The sequence below is a fragment of the Phallusia mammillata genome, chromosome 5 (genome assembly GCF_965637545.1).
Source record: "Phallusia mammillata chromosome 5, kaPhaMamm4.hap1.1, whole genome shotgun sequence".
NCBI classification, from domain to species: domain Eukaryota; kingdom Metazoa; phylum Chordata; class Ascidiacea; order Phlebobranchia; family Ascidiidae; genus Phallusia; species Phallusia mammillata.
Genome location: NC_137256.1, coordinates 17,251,958 through 17,269,264, shown reverse-complemented (window position 1 = coordinate 17,269,264; position 17,307 = coordinate 17,251,958). Strand labels below are relative to the sequence as shown.

At 37.7% G+C, this 17,307-nt stretch overlaps 1 long non-coding RNA gene across 1 annotated transcript; it reads left to right on the top strand.

The window, feature by feature from the left end:
- The first annotated feature begins 286 nt into the window (after positions 1-286).
- Positions 287-2,465, top strand: LOC145228433 (uncharacterized). The gene is made up of 3 exons (XR_013860070.1): positions 287-867; positions 1,426-1,626; positions 1,954-2,465. It is a non-coding gene; the product is annotated as an uncharacterized LOC145228433 (long non-coding RNA).
- Positions 2,466-17,307: the final 14,842 nt, after the last annotated feature.

The window sequence follows — 17,307 nt, the reverse complement described above, 5'->3', positions numbered from 1 at the left end:
TATGAATCAAAAAAACTTGTTGTGTTCGTTGTGGGCTAAAAGCGGGTCGATGTAAGTGACAAAAATAACATACAACTTAGGTTATTGTCACATATAAATGCAAAAGGAAATTGTCACGCTAGTGGATCGCAGTAAGCAAATATGCAAAGAAAGGGGTCCAGCCGTAGGCCAACAAATATACAAATAGAATCAAAAACCAAATTAAAATTGGCGTGTTTAAGTTAATTTAAATTTTAGCATTTCAAATTTAAATAAATTAATAGCATAAAGTTGTAAAGCGGAGGAAGTTATTAGCACAAGGTTGCAAGATATCAACCCCGAATATGCCTTAAACTTCCTGTTCCGGCCTTAGCGGCGCAATCTCTTGCCCCTTTTCTTTTGCCCCCTTTCCGGCTACGTCTTGCCCCCTTTAGGTAGAAGATTGCGTCCCAGCTTGGCCCTTTAACTGCAACCCATCTTCCCAAAATTTGGAACATTTGGGATTTTTGAAACATTTGGGATTTTAGGGATTCCTATTGGTTCATTTGCCCCGTGCCCGCTTGACCGTGACCGACACTTGCGCGAAACTCAAAATCCAGGTACCTGTGTCAATGAACAGGTTTTTATGCCTTTTTTTGGCTTTCCTAAGCCGGAATAGTTGTGTTTTGTAGTAAACTGTTTGATGAAAATGGCCAATGCTCAAGAAAACCTTGATTTTGCCGAGATTACTGCAGACGGGAAACTTTACATTGAGTTTTGTCCCAAGTTGCAGCAGGTGTCGGTAATTACCGCCAGACGGTAATAATCACTTAGTCGTGGCCCCTGCTGATGCTTAAGTTGTCAACCAGGAAAGACTTTATCATGTCACTATGGACACTGCACCAAAAGGTATGTTGCAACAGTTTGGAAACTCGGTTGAAAGCATGTTTGCTGTATGACTGTAAGTTTAGCTTTGATGGAACTGTTTTTACAAGCTCTGTTCAGCCAGTTAAGGTTTTTCCTGTCAACTTCATTACTGAGAACAATAACTATTACTCGCCAATATGAATGATCATGGGGTCACCTATTTTAGAGACATTTTAAAGCTAGACTCTACATTCATACACAGGTGTAACTTGGTAGTATGCTCACTATTTGTTTGGCCAGTCAAGTTTTTGCTGTTTAATTTAAGGTTGCAAGCTCTTGTTGTAGAATATTTTGCAACAATAATGTGTATGCGGATGGATGAGAGGCTAACATAGGCAGTTGTTTTGCAACACCCATAGACTAGTCACAGTATGAGATTGTAAGAGTAGTTTATCAGTTGTTTGTGAGACATTTCAAAACTATGCTTTGCACTGTAACTTATACCTACACTAAGTTGTAATGATTTTTATGTTGCTCACAATTAGTTCACTATATATATAATTCAGAACATTTTTCTGACATTAAATGTGCCTGAATCAGGTGTTACTGCCAAGATTGGAATGAAAGGCTGCAGGATATATGAAGATGTGATACAAGATGGGCTTACAGTCTACACATGACTTAAAATGGACAGAGGTGAAAGAATGGCAAGAGGTGAAAGAATGTGCAAGACATGGCAATATCATAGGCAGTAATGTCTTTGGCAATTTGGTGAAGTGCAGTTGTGGCTATCATCAGCAGGTATGCTTTTTGTTAATTAAAGTTGGCGGTTGTTTATACCTATCATTCTAGATATAGCTACTGTTCCTGGCTGATAATAGAGTGTGCTGAAGTGCCCATCAAAAGCCGTTGCAAACAAGTATGAATGCTTTTAATGTACCTCAGATTTTAAAACTGTAACTACTTGAAGTGTTGCTGCTGTCCCAGTAGAGGTGCCAGCAGAACCAACCAGGACCTAGTTACCTTCAATTGATGTATCTATGATAGTTTAAATTTAAACCCATGTACTGTATTATTCCATGTTTTTTGTTTTCTTTACACACATACTAATTGCATATATTTTTACAGATCGGGCCATGACAGGGCCGTTAAGGCCACGGGTCGTGTCAGAACGACCGGCAACAACCCCATAACAATCCAGCACCTACTGACCGAACTGCCCAGCTAGGTGTGCTTTAAAAAGACTGACTGTTGGCGCCACGACAGAGCCTCCAGGTGGAAGGGCCTTGCAAGGAACCTGCGCAAGTCAGGTCCGCGACCAAGCTGATATACAACTGCCCCCAGTTGACGAAACGACAGTTATTTAGTGGTAAGGAAGGTTATACTGTCAAGGCACCAACCAGCAACGCGCAGAGAGACGTGCTAAGGCGCCCAAGCAGCGTCGCCAAGTTCAGGTTAAAGACCTGGCGAACGGGACCCTGTTTAGGTCCATCTATAGATGTTTTTAAATTGTTATGTGTTATATTTTGTGCCCTGTGTTCTCGTATTAGTTGTCGCATATTATTTGTATTAAGTGCAATTTTTGGGTGCTTGTCGAACGATTGCAGTTTGCTTTTGTAAACAATATACAGTAAAAAATTTGCAAATGCGTTTGGTGATTGGTTACAGGGAACATTTAATGAGACAAAGTCACGTATGAATCAAAAAAACTTGTTGTGTTCGTTGTGGGCTAAAAGCGGGTCGATGTAAGTGACAAAAATAACATACAACTTAGGTTATTGTCACATATAAATGCAAAAGGAAATTGTCACGCTAGTGGATCGCAGTAAGCAAATATGCAAAGAAAGGGGTCCAGCCGTAGGCCAACAAATATACAAATAGAATCAAAAACCAAATTAAAATTGGCGTGTTTAAGTTAATTTAAATTTTAGCATTTCAAATTTAAATAAATTAATAGCATAAAGTTGTAAAGCGGAGGAAGTTATTAGCACAAGGTTGCAAGATATCAACCCCGAATATGCCTTAAACTTCCTGTTCCGGCCTTAGCGGCGCAATCTCTTGCCCCTTTTCTTTTGCCCCCTTTCCGGCTACGTCTTGCCCCCTTTAGGTAGAAGATTGCGTCCCAGCTTTCGCGCACACAATGGTGCAATCGTAAGAAAATGTGATGCAACAATTGCAAGAGCTGGTTCAAGTATAAATCGAACTTTTCATGTTCTGTGCGACGTTTTATGAAGTGAAATTTTATAAATTTCACCTGTAAAAAGTGTAATTTATTGCGCTTCTTTATACTCCTTTATCATAAATGTCCAATTTTGAGCCTGGATTACGTTTTTCTTTCATTGGAATTTGTAAATTCAGCTGTAGTCTTGGCTAAACTTCGAACAAAGTTGTTTTAGCATATATCTGATAAAGTTCCAGCCGGTTTCCAGCTATCCTGTGTTTGCCCGCAATAACAACTTGCTCGGTTTTCGGTTGTAGTAAAAATTCGAGCTTGCGCGTTGTTATATTTAGATTGGCTAATCGAATAATATTGTGTTTCTTTACATTGTATTGATACCCTGGTTTTGTTATGTGTGGAGTGGGGAGAAATAGTGCAATCAAATACCAGGGGCACGTTGAGACCTGCTCCAATCGTATGCATAAAACCGCATGAATTCGGTTGTTGAAAAGTGTATCGCCGGCAATTTCATGTGTAGGCTTTACTGTTAAATGCACAATTTTGTGACTAAAAGAGTTTTGAAAAAGCGATGATATAGAAGCCTAACACACACAGATGTCAAAATTATCTTTATCGACGTGATTCTGTTAATAGCAACACAAACAAAGTCACGCTTTCCACGTCTGTAGAGGCGTTTTTTGTTTGTTTGCTAGTTTCGAAAAATATCGATCTTTCATTAAACAGTACATGTTGGTGAAAAAGTTAATTTGTGTGAATAAAAGTAAAAAGATGTGTTGTTTGCATGTGCAATGCAATACATTAAAAATAAAGTGTAGGTGTTCTTTCAGAGCACTTTCTTCTGTAGCAACCAGTTTGACTTTAGCGCGTTCGTATTAGTTCATGCTAAAATTAAGATTTTTTTCATAGGATAAGAGAACATTTGTTACCTTTTGTCTTCAGTGTATCAAAACTATTTTACAGCTCAAACTCGTAGGTGGTAACCCTTAACTTTTTTACTATGTTTGCATTTCTGTAAACACAATAATAGATCACGTTTTGACTTTGTCAAGTTTATGATCGCAGCTCAGGGTTTTATTTGCAACTCGTTTGCAAACGGCATAAGCAACCCAATGTTGTTTATAATCGTGCAGCACCCGACTGCAATAAAAATTAAGAGTTTTTTGTCGCATTAAAACGGGTAAGAGAACATGTGTTACCTTTTGTATTTAGTGCAATCAAAACTATTTTACAGCTTCAAGCTCGTAGGTGGTAAACTTTTTTACTGTGTTTGCATTTGAGTAAACAAATTGCAGCACATAGCGCGACCGCAACAAACGGTTACATCAATTGATTGGTGGACTTAAATCCGTTCCCGGTTGTTATGTGGAAGAAGCACGATTGCAAACACGTCTCTACAGGCAAATACACCTAAACGCATCACAAGTAGGCTAACTTCGATATCAATAATTTCTATTTCTAACAACGGATAACTATTCTAACAACGGATATTTTTAATCTAGCTATAAGGTTACCCAGATATATAAAAAACTATTAGAACAGCATATAAGTGTAGAGCAAATTTAGTTTCAGTGATTATAATTGTCCAGCACATAACAAGTTTACGCATTTATAACATTTAGTGCTTCTATAGTGTATTTAAACGGCACGATACATCAATCATTTCACATTTTGCCCTTTTATGGTCATTTTCCGAGCGCAAAAAAGGTCACAAACAGGGCTTTTGTCCTCTTTAAAATTGTCCTGGGCCTATATTTCAATTTTCTCATCTTACAATACGTGTAATAGCTATTTGAATTGCGTTTCATTTATAACATACTTTTATCGATTTACCAGCGGTAATAGGTAAAACGAAGTGAACATAGGCTTACATTTGGATAGACAGGAAATCGTTCGTTACGTCTCTCTCACTGCACATTAATTGCATGGTTTTCTGAAATTGATGAAACGCTTACGCATTATTCCTACTTTGTTATCCGGTTAACCGATCAAAAAGTCTGGATATCGGATAGCAAACAATCTACTCGGTTAACCGTTATCCGGATAACTCAACCCTAATCAAGGACAGTTTCGCAATCAGTTTGACAGCATTTCTGCAAAAGATTTTTTATAATCAGTTTTTTTTATTAAAATGCAATTATAAACTTTATCACACACGAAAAAAAAAACGGGTTTGGCTATGGGAACTAACGGATTGGCCTTTTATCGGTTTCAGCATCACTGATAGGTTTACACACAATAATAGATCACGTTTTGACTTTGTCAAGTTTATGATCGCTGCCCAGGGTTTTATTTGCGACTCGTTTGCAAACGGCATAAGCAACCCATTGTTGTTTATAATCGTACAACACCCGACTGCAATCCTGTTAATCAGTTACTGGGTTGTTTTTGTCCACACAACATCTGTACAGATCTTGAACTACCGTTGACATGATAAACAAACAAGCAATATGACAGATTTGTGGCTGAGCCTTGCTCCTTGAGCGGCCTGAAAACAAGGCACTTTAAAGGCCCAGCGTTGATGTGTTTTTTTTTTATCAAAGGTAAGGATTTAGGCCGAGAGTTGGAGTTGGGATAAGAGTTATCACACTTAACCGATTTCATTTTTGCCGGCGTGGTTAACAATGGTTTATGCAACCATGATACAAACTAAAATTTTCGGTTGACAATAGAAAATCCTAAAAACATGAATTTCAGGGTCAAGGAAAGGTCGATGATTTGCGATGGCATCACTATTTGGATGTTTTAAAAACACAAAACGATTTTACTGCCTGCAACCATGTGTTTATACTTAGAAAGGAAAAAATGTTTACTTATCACCAATACAAAAAAGGCCTAACCTATTTGTATTGCAAACGAAAAATTAAATCAGATGGTATTTCTACTGATCCCCTGGAAATTTAAAGCTACACTTGTAAAGTTTGATGTCAGGGTAATTTTTTTTTCTTTGTGTTTTCTTTAATGTATGTTCATTTTGTCTTTGCATGGGTTATTTCAATGTGTATATGTATTCTCTTTCTCGGATATATAAGTGTGTGATTTTACACGTGGAATCGTTTGAATGAAAAAACTGACACAAATAAATAGGACTACTGTAATAGCATATGCGCAATGACTGCATCAGTAACAGCTTATCAGTGAGATCATAGGAAACGAGGTATCCTATTTCACCCAAAATGCGGCCAGCTCGAGTTTTAATGTGAAATCGAGCGCCATATCCGCACAATTAAAATTTTAATAGGTTCGGCGCCAACAGACACAAAACAGCTGTGCACAGCGCCACGATAAAACTTATCATAACATTTTTTGACTAATTACCGGGCAAACGATCGCTTCGTGCAACAACTTTTTCAAAAGCTGCTCTAATTGTGCTTACGTGTGTGTGTGTGTGAGAGAGAGAGAGAGAAATAAAAAAGATCGAAACGAAAAAACAATCTCTACCGGGATTACGCATTCGAAACGCCGCGCGCGCGCGAGCGCCGCTCATCCGACACGCAATCGAGCGCGACGCGCGTTCGCTCATCCGGCGAAACTCCACAGCTGGCGGACGACGCGTTTTTCATTCATCCAGCGAAACGCCCCACAGCTGGCGGACGACACTAGAAACGCAGCGTAAAAAGTCTATGACGCACGCAAACTATTGACGGTTTACTGTCTCGGTTGTTTCGAAAGTCATGACCCGCTTTCTTACAACAAACAAACAAACAAATAAATTAATACATATATTTGACTACGTCAAAACCTAAACAAATGTGAAAACAGGCATTCACACACAAACACAAAATTCCCTCTAGAATAAAAGTCTCACACCCCAAGGTCAACAACACCTGAACACAGATACCGGAAAGGTTAAACAAGGTCACACAGGTCTTGCGCAAGTCTTACACATACTTCCTTTGAAATTCCACGTAACAAAAACACCTGCAACGTCACCTGAAAACTTTCGCCAAGGTAAGACTTCCTTCGGAACAACTTCAAAAGGAAGTCCTGATCTTCAAGAATGGGGAAGTCCGCATCTTCAAGACGTCTTCAAGATGAGGAAGTCGGAAACCAAGACGTAGCCAAGACTTCCTGCGGAAGTCTTAAGACGTCTTCAAGGTCAAGGTCAAGGTAACCGGATGTCTTGCACGGAACTGGAGAATCTTCGGACCATCTCCCTACTACTACTATTTATTGGTATGTCTACGTATAATGGTTGCTGCAATTTCTGAAATACCAGCACCTTCAGCTTTGCTTTCTTTGATTTGTAAGAAACGTAGAAAAATGTTACCGAACAGAAGCAAGCGTGACCAACAAAGGTTCGTGGTGCTGAACCTTTTTTGATAGTTTTTACTTTTTTAACTTGGGCCAACAATGTGTTGGTATTACGTGTTACACCATTTAATTAAAAAATGATTATGAAGAGGCAATAACTACATAATAATACATCCCTGACGATGTTTTTTTGTATAATGATTAAACAGTTTTTTGTGTTAGTACCGGCGTGGGAGTCACACTTCTGTTGCAGATAGTTGGACTTGCTTTCGTCATAAAAATAATACGTAAATTATATATATCAGCTTTAGGAAAAGGCAATACCAACCAGCAATAGCAAAATAATGTGGGGGCGAACGACGCAAACAAATGTGGCAGAATCTGGTTCTTTAAACATGAAATAGGTCTCAAACACAATAATTATTGCTTGCATAAATGAGTAATTGTTGTTGCTTGCATAAAATGTCGAAACCAACGATCATAGTTGCCTAAAGTAAAGAAAACACACTAAATATGAAAATCTGGGTCACACTATTTACTTGTGGAATATTCTTATATTGTCCAACAGTAGAAATAAAATTTGCTACTCACCCTGATAAATATTTGTTTGTGTGCATTGTTTATGTTCTATATCATGCCTTTATTCTTACGACAGCACCAAGGTCTCGTAACTTTTGCGCCGGTTCCAGCACGTCAGTTATCCCTTTGTGAAAGATATTTATCAGTGCGAGCATTTGAAAAGCTATCTTTTAACAGAGGAAGACAAAGTTCACAGACTTGTTGACTCCCGGACTGCCATTTTTTACCATACTTTTGAGTGGGTTTTAATATTTATTTTAGTGACATAGCCTGGTTTTACAACATACAATTAAATAATATTTAATCACAATGTTACTGCAAAATGTAAATTTGTTTAAAACTAAAAATACTTCAATTCCCAATTTACCGTTTTGCACACAAACTTTAAAACTACTTCGTAAAAAGGCAAACACAGGTTAATAAAAGAGTTATTTAAGACATGTCAAAAACAGGACTTCGTTTTCTATTTTAGTACTGAAGGACGAAGGACCTTGTTTCAAAGCAAAATAACACATGGTGACATAACATTTTGTTTAAATTTGTAGTTTTACAGTTAACAAGCTATTTACAAAAGATAACCTACACACACTACACGACAATCAGTATAGTACACACCGCATCCGCCTAAATCACAAAATACATGTCAAACGTGGACACAGCCCTAATACAAAGCTTACTTGGTTTCTACCCAATGACAATAAATATTAGAATCTGGTGAAAATTAAGTCTAATTCATTCCAACAGAGCAAAATCAAAAATAGAGCCAACCTATACAAGAAAGTTTTTCTTTAGCGACGTCCGCACACAACATAACAATCTTTAAAATTAAATTACACAACGTCAAAGCTCACTGACTTTTGAATACAAATGTGCAATACAAGGCAAATAAAAACACTCTCGAAACATGCATGTTATAATCAACTTTTCTTTTACGGGTTTCTCGTAGAAAAACATTTCCAAGTAACAATTGTCTTAGTAGGAATCTAAGGCCAGACGTCACCAACTACGGATCTAAGGCCAGTCGTCACCAACTGCTTGAAAACGCTTGCCGCCAAAGTAAACATTTTTGCTGGATTCGGCGGTAACACAGTTACTTAGCCTGTTTGCTTTTTCTTCGTTGTCTAAGAAATCTGTGGCTTTGTTGTAAATTTGCTGTGCTGTTTCGATGTATTTTTTGCATTCATTAGTGTGGTGTTCTCGTCGGTACATTACTCCCAGCATTTCGTAACATCTTCCAAACATTTTGTGCTCTTCTGCTTCCTCTCTCAAATCTCTTTTCATCATTGCAATAGCATCTAATAAAATATCCTTTTCACTCAAATCAGGCAGTCTGGACAAAACTCTTGCAATGCTTATCATCGATGAAACTGTAGCACTGCATTTCTTCAAATGGTGATCAAACGTAAGATTGCGCAATTTCCCCAAAACGGTTTGCATTAGTGGAACCACAAACTGTTTGGCAAAATTTTCTAGATAGTTTTGTTGCTCCATCATCAATTCTGTTTCATTTGAAATGTTTTTTAAACTTTCTTGAACTTGTACTGCAGTAGTCCCTTCAGACTGTGCCGCAATGTAGTAAAATAAAATGGCTTCAAAGCTCTTATTCTCTCTAGCTTTGCTGTCAGCAAATTGTTGAATTTCATCTGCTGTAGTTGTTTGAAAATGATTATTGAATAACCGCAGCAGCTCACCAGCTAATGCAGTTGCTTCATTGTACCTTTTGATTCTCAGTAAAACCAGACAATAGTTGAGCAAAAACGGTGCGTCTCGCAAGTTTGTACCCAACTCATATTTTTCTTGCAAGGCTTCATAGAGGTCAACGTCTTTTGCATGCTCTTTCCGCAATTTTAAATCTGTTCAAAGCAATCAGAAAAAGAATTGTCACTTCTGTTGTGTGAACGTGTTTAGTAGCATGAGTTGGGTTTGATTTGCATAGCTTGTTGACAGCGGAAATTGAAAACACCTGTGTTTTGTAGTCAATTTGTGGACTTTTAGCGTACGTTTGTTTAGTTTTTTTTATACCGTATGCTTAAGTTGGTTGTACCGTTGGATCTTTTTGATTAACACAAGTAATAGCACGTACAAAACGAGGGGTTGAAATCATATCAGTTATGCGTCAACAAGGTTTTTAAGCTAGACGATGAAATCAAAATCATTTACGTACTATATTCTGAACTTCTACGGATGCAACACTTTGAGGGCCCGCCAAAAGCTGGCCAATAAACGTTTTGGTCCAACGAACTCGATAAAATTTGCCTAAAACTAGAGGTGGTGTATTAAACTATTATTGTTTACCTGTTTCTTCAAAAACTTTGCGCAGGCTTATCGTGTTGGCTTTACTTTTTTTCCATTCTGAGTCAAGTGCTACGCAAAACATATGCGTTAACGATGCAGGAATGTAAGACCTTTCGCAATTTTATGAAAAGGCATTATTTTTAAAAAATATGTGACCTTACCTTTTTCTCTAGGTCGCTTTGCGCCAGTGAATAGAATCTTTGCTGTAAAGAATAAATTATTACCAATTTTTGCTGAAATGTATAGGAATGAAACTATAAACATTACCTGTTCGCTTTGAGCCTTCAGTAACTGCCCTTGCCTTCTAAAAACGTTTAGTAAGTAGTGCACATAAACAACATACCATTAGTTTGTTTAACTTACAGATAAAGCCAGATTTTTTATCCTTTGCATCTGCAATGCATTAGTATTCGACCATACATCTGAAAGTACAGAAATATTTGTAAATTACTGAATGCTGAAATTCTGAATTACTGAATGTTTTTTTTTAATATGTGATCTTAATTTTTTCTGTAGGTCGCTTTGCGCCACTGAAAAGAATAATTTCTGTAAATAATAAATTATTACAAATTTTGCTGTTGAGAAATTAAACTATGAGCATTACCTTGTCGCTTTGAGCCTTCAGTAGTTGCCTTTGCCTTCTGCAAACGTTTAGTAATTAGTGCACTTAATCAACACTTCATTAGTTTGTTTAACTTACAGATAAAGCCAGATTTTTCATTATTGGCATCGGCAATGCATTAGTATTCGACCATAAATCTGAAAGTACAGAAATATTTTGTAAATTACGGAATGCTGAACGAAATGTTTTAAATCGTACATCAATACCCTAATAAAAAAGTATAAAACAATAGAAATATTTCACTGACAACCAATACCTTTCTTATTGTTCTCATTTAACGTGCGGTGCATCTGAAACGTAGAAAACGTTAAATGTTATCCGCAGCAGAGCAATCAATGTTTGAATATAACAGAATTTAATTTGAGATATATGACCAGTCCAGTTTTATTCGGAACACTATCAGTTTACAATAAATGTTCTGGTGACTTGAGGTATGACTTGTTGGAGTCTTTTGATTTTGTTAAGGTGACGTGGAGTCATTAGATTACACATCCGAAAAAGCTTGTTGAAAAAAAACTGCAAAGGTGGAAAACGTTTTGATAATGAGCAAATGTGTAGGCAACCCCAAGTGACAAGTTTTTGCAGTGCACTATTTTGAATATCAGGTCTGTAGTTAAAACGATAATACCTCAATTAATTTTTCAGCTTTTTCCACATTTTGTTTCCACTGTTGTTGTTCCAACCGTAAATATTGGAAGGAGAGAAGCTCCAATGAATAAAGTGCAGGGTAGTTGCTTTTACGCAGCATCTCATTGACATTTCTCAAGATTTCGCCGCTGAATAATGCTGCTAATGTTTCTTGACTAAACTTCTCATTTTCAGACATCAGTATTAGAATTATGCTGCCTCCAGCAAGTCCGGTAATGTATGAACCGAATCCATTTAAAGTTTGCTTAAATGCTTCAAAGAGGCTAGACGGAATGTATTTCATCATTTCGCCAAACGCTACAAAGTTAGCAGCCATTCCGTTTGCCCTTAGTTTGTACGTTCCTCGTTTTTCGGTGTTGCCTTCTGGTCCAGTTTTAGTAAAGTCTTCTCGTTTTATTTCTATGGATGACGTTGCTTGGTTCGGTTCTTCTTTCTTGTCCATTTGGTTGGCAATGCTCTTCGCAACTGATTTTTCCTGGCCAATAAAATACCTTTAGTGACAAAATTGATTTAAACTACGTTGTCATAAAAATATGTAGTAAAGAAGTAATATAGTTCAGTTTCGGTTAATAAAAGTTGATTTGTATATGAATGAACAAATGAACAAAATTACTATTAATCCGTACCTGCTTTACATTTCCAAACGATTTACGCTCACGATATTCATCAGCGGTAATTTTAACGTTTCTAAACAGTTTTTCCAAACTAAGGGACTTAAAAGAAATTGAAAAACCCTCTTTCTTTAAAGCGTCGTTGATTTCGTCTTGAGTTTGAGGATAGAAAATAAGACCCACGTCTATATCCAGTAAAGTATCAACAATTTCAACAACCAGGTAATTGTCAGAATACTCCACGACGTAGATCAGTGATGTTGGAAAAAGTACATCTAATTGTGTCATAAGGCATTGAATCTCCTTTACCGGTTGTTTAGTACTGGATGATGGTTCTTCCTCCTTGTTTTGGGGTAAAAATGATGCTAGGCCCTCACAATATAACTTTACATTAAAGAATGTTACAACAATTTTTCTTTTTTCCATTTTAAAGATTGGAACTTTTTGACCTGCAAACAAAAAACCTTTCACATGAATGTTTTGTACTTCAGTTGGGGTATCAGCCAGTTGCAAAAAAAAAAACGTAGGTAAAAAGCTTCTGGCCAAATAAAACCTGCCTAAGCGGAAACACGAACGCGGTTCCTCGAAACGTCTCCTGTGATCCGGTAGGCAGACTCAGATGTCCAATAACAGTCATTGGCGACGATCTGGCAGCTTCCGTCAGAGCATTTTCTTCTCTGCTATCGTCGGATCGGTGGCGAGATCCCAGACCGCGATTGGCTGAAATCGCATGTGACTCTTACTGCGTGCCCGCGTTGTATTTGAACAAGCAACAACGACCGCTAGCTCCAGTTGTTGCACTAAATTTACTCAATGTGTAAATAATCACGTTGCCGACATGCACTTTTGTGCTGAGTTTTAGACCAAAAGTTTACCAATGGTGGTTGAAATTTAAGTGAAAAGTCGAAATATATATGCAAAAAGTCCATTCCTAAGAATAGCAAAAAATATCTAAAAATAGCAAGCTAATTAACCATTGCCTCCTACGACATAACTGTTTGGTGCAGAAATATAACCAACAAACATGCTGTTTTTACCCGCACGGACCCAACCCAAAACAAGTCATATTATAATCAAACTATAGTTTGATAACGTTTACTTTTATTTTTGCAATCAGTAGTTGTTGTACTTGAACGGTATGACACAAATGCGTAAATTAAATTGTTTATTTCCGCTTTATGTCATGTTCAGAATAGGTATCTAATACGTGTCAATATTTATTTTGCGCATTACTTTTAAACAGATTTGTTACTTTGGTTAATTGTCTATCCTCGTCTAAAACAACAAACATTTTTAATGTTTCACTGAGATTAAATTAACTGAATTACGCACAACATATAGAATCAGCAAACAAACAAATTTCAAATACCTTCAATATTTATACTGCTGAAACAAATATATGCAAGCACAGGTTAAAATGAATCTTTGACAGTAAAACTTCCACGTGTGACTATTGTTGTGTACGTGACCACAAAAATAACTGCTGATTGTGTCTTAGCTCTGGGTGACTGCAGTGTATGTTACAAATAAATCTGACTAATGTCGGTGGCCCGCGAGTTTCCTTTGCCAGGAAATTACCACAACGTCACTTCTGTATTGATTGGGCTTTTTGAAGCGTAGTATGAATGCTGTAAAACTCCATTTAAACAACAATGAATGAGTTGGTTTTGCAAGCAGCACCCAAGCGCACACGTTGTCTCAACAAACAGTTCTATTGTGTGCAGTCCTGTATAGTTGCAACGTAAGTTACTGCTTTTATCCTTAAATTAACCCCAGTAGTTTGTAAACCTCAATAAAGCTTTTTTGCACATCACTTGTACCTCTCCTTGCGTCATGGTTGTTTGGCAAGTAATGTTTGGCCTGATTTAAGGTTTTATTTTCATGCTTTCTTCTCATATACATTTGGTTGTTTCGACCTACATAGTCTCATCAGTAAATCTGACAACTCAGGTCGTATTGGCTAGTGTAGTTATCCAACGGCACTCCACAACCGGGCAAAAACCACATAGGAAGCTGGTACACAATAGCGAAGCAACTACTTTCGGGAACCAATGCGGGTTCGGTTCAGTGTCACTATATCTAAATGCATCAAACAAGTGATAAGGAAACTGCAGGCAGTGCACACTGTTTTCACCTATGAGGTCCCGTTAGAAACCTGGTGACAAGACATAAGCTGTACTGGCTCGTGTAGCTTAAAAACAGGCCTATACGTCCTGCAAAACAAAGTACCAACCCACATGTCTTTTTTTAAACCACTACCCACGGTTTTATTCATATGTTTTCAAAAGCTTGTTGTAAGCAGGTTTGTTAAAACACGATTGCAGGTAGTTCAATCACATTTGGACTAACTGACACAAAATGGTGAGTTAAGTTGAGTTAAATTCGCTGGGTGAATGGCGTCATAGCGACATATTGACACTAAACCAGTGGTTCTTAACCGGTGGGAAATTTCCCACTAGTGGGAAATTTTATGTTTTTAGAGGGAAATTATGTGAGTCAGAAGTCACCAAACTCGGGCCCGTGGTTTGAAATTAACCGTTGAAAGTTAATTTAATACAATATTTTCCGCAATAACATGTAAGTAAGATTAACTTCACCCAGTTTTACAAGGCGCATATAAATCCAAAAATCGTTTGTTACGTCCCAGACATTACTAAAAGTATCAATGACTTTGTTATTGTTCGCGAATAAAGGCATTTGATCTGTTAATTGTGATGCAATAAATGACTAATGCAAGCACATGAGATATTTCAAAATTCCACACGATTTTACTTTCTCACGAAATCACTATTCAAACTAAATAAGATTGCAGTATACCTTTAAGGTCCCGACCAAATCGCTTCACAAAAAACGATTAAAGACAAACTTTTGTGGTGAATGTTGGGCACAAAACATCATTATAAAAATAACAGAGGGGGGAATTCGAACTTGGTGATTTACTTTAGTGGGAAACCACACCAAAAAGGTAAAGAACCACTGCACTAAACAATCACCAGCCGGAAATAGCTGCGCAATGTTGAAACGTTATAGAGCGCAAAACAGTCGAGGGCACTACTGGTGGATCATGAATAAACGCGCAGCACCTACACCGTATTATAAAGAGTTATGTGACGAGAGCTCATCGGAGAATGAGTTTGGCGCACTGTGTGTAAAACACGCCAGGAGGGAACGTTGGTGGAACCATTCGAGTGGGCCCTACAAACTAAAAACCCGTGTTGGGGAAAGAGAATGAGGTTCGACAGAAAAAGAAACCACCGAAAAAAAAACCTTATAGTTTACTTCGAACTACAATGCACATGTTAGTAAAAATGACAGTGTTTTAAGTAGTGATGTAGTAAGACGAAGATAATATTACACCACTTAAAAATCGGAATTCAAGTTAGATAAATATTATGCTTTAAGTTCAGAAACTAATTTTGAGGGGAAAAAACAAACGCGAGTTTCTTTGTCGAGCTCTATATTTATGCAAAAAACAGACATGTATACCTTCCCTTATGACGGGGCTCGCATCACCGGTGAACCCTTATGTCAAACCGGTATATTACGCGACATGTTATCGGCACCGGAGATGCCCAGCCACCACGATGCATGACCCAAACCGAATTGATTCGCTTTTCGACATTTTCATGGTCAAGTTCCATTGTTTTTTTCCAGTTTTTTTAAAAACAAGGGTGGCAGGGGTCCCATATGTGTCTTGTGAATGCAGATATTAAGCGGTCATCCAATACCGCGGGTCGGTTACAGCCTAGATGAAATGTACGGCTCCCTTATTTTTAGACAATGTCACGGACGAACATCAGCGAGAAAGTCAGCGTAATTGTCACTTTATCCGGTGACAGATTACCTGGGGTTCCAAGTGAATTGGGTTATTATTTAGGATACCTGGCGGAAAAAAGCATTAAGAAACTCTACATTGAAGTGTTTTTTCTAGAGTCTAGACCAGCGGTTCTCAACCAGTGGGCAACCAGGCATTTTGATTGGGGCACAGACCAACAGAAACAGAAAAGCTTTTTTTAAGAATTTCCTTTTATTTGTGTCACTACACTCAATTTTACAAGAATAATGGCTTGGGGAGGAATTGAGAAGGAATGTAAATTAATTTGAATTAATCTATTTACGGTATAAAGTTATTTTGAGTTTCTGCAGCCCCTTATGTTTATGATGTAATAAACCACTTTGTGATTACAATCTTGGTCATAACTGAAAGTGCTTGATTAAAGAAGGGAAAGTTATTTTGAACTTATAATCTGTTTAAAATATGTTTTGCAGTTTTTTTGGTTTGAACCTATTTTATAGTTGTTTTGTTTCTTTCTTAAAAAAATACTGGGCCACAGAATTTTTGTGCAATGAAAGTGGGCCACGAAAGAAAAAAGGTTGAGAACCACCGGTCTAGACCAAGGGTGGGCAACCTACGGCCCGCGGGCCGGATCCGGCACGCGTAAAACTTTTGAGCGACCCGCGGCCGCATTCGAACTGTATCATGTATCGGGCCCGAAACCGCATTAAAAATTCGTATTTTATTCGTCTTTGGTCGGATGGAATTTATGCGTTATGTTTCTTTTATATATCGAAGAGTTTTTAAACTAAACACTAATAGTTGTTACTAAGAATATGCATTGCTATCTACAAAGACAAAATTATTGTGTGCGTGCTAGCCTTTGGACTGTGTTGTAAATTACAGCGTGGTTGGGCCTGATTGTTGGTAACCTAACCAAACCTGTCCTATGGTAATGTTTTAGCAAGCAACTACTGTAGTTCATTTGACAATTGTACATATTCAAATTAAGGAAAAACTTAAAATTGAATTTGCCTACACTCATTTGTTATAGCATTGGCCTCGTTGAGACCCGCGTCCGCAATATTATTATACTTCTCTTGCCCGCGCATGCAAAAAGGTTGCCCACCTTTGGTCTAGAGCAGGGCTCTTCAACCGCGGGGTTCCGCGAAACCCTACGGTTCCGTACTAACCTTACAGGGGTTCCGTGATCTTTAAGGGTTGCTCAGGGGTTCGCAGCGGTTTGTTGTACAAATATAAATCAGAAGTTATGATATGATTCATAACAATATCATGGTTGCGAACAGCAATGCTCGCCCGTACAATCTAGTAGTTAACCTTCGTTGCATCAAGTATCAATTGTGACGTAAAATTGCGAGATAAATGTGAAACGACGGTTAAAAGTAACATGGCAATGCGTTTCAGTGAATCGTTTAAATGAAGTCAACTTATATTTTGTGCTTGGGGTGTGTTAAGTAAAAATGCATGTTTTTCTGTGGTGTAGCCTATTACATTGGTGAAA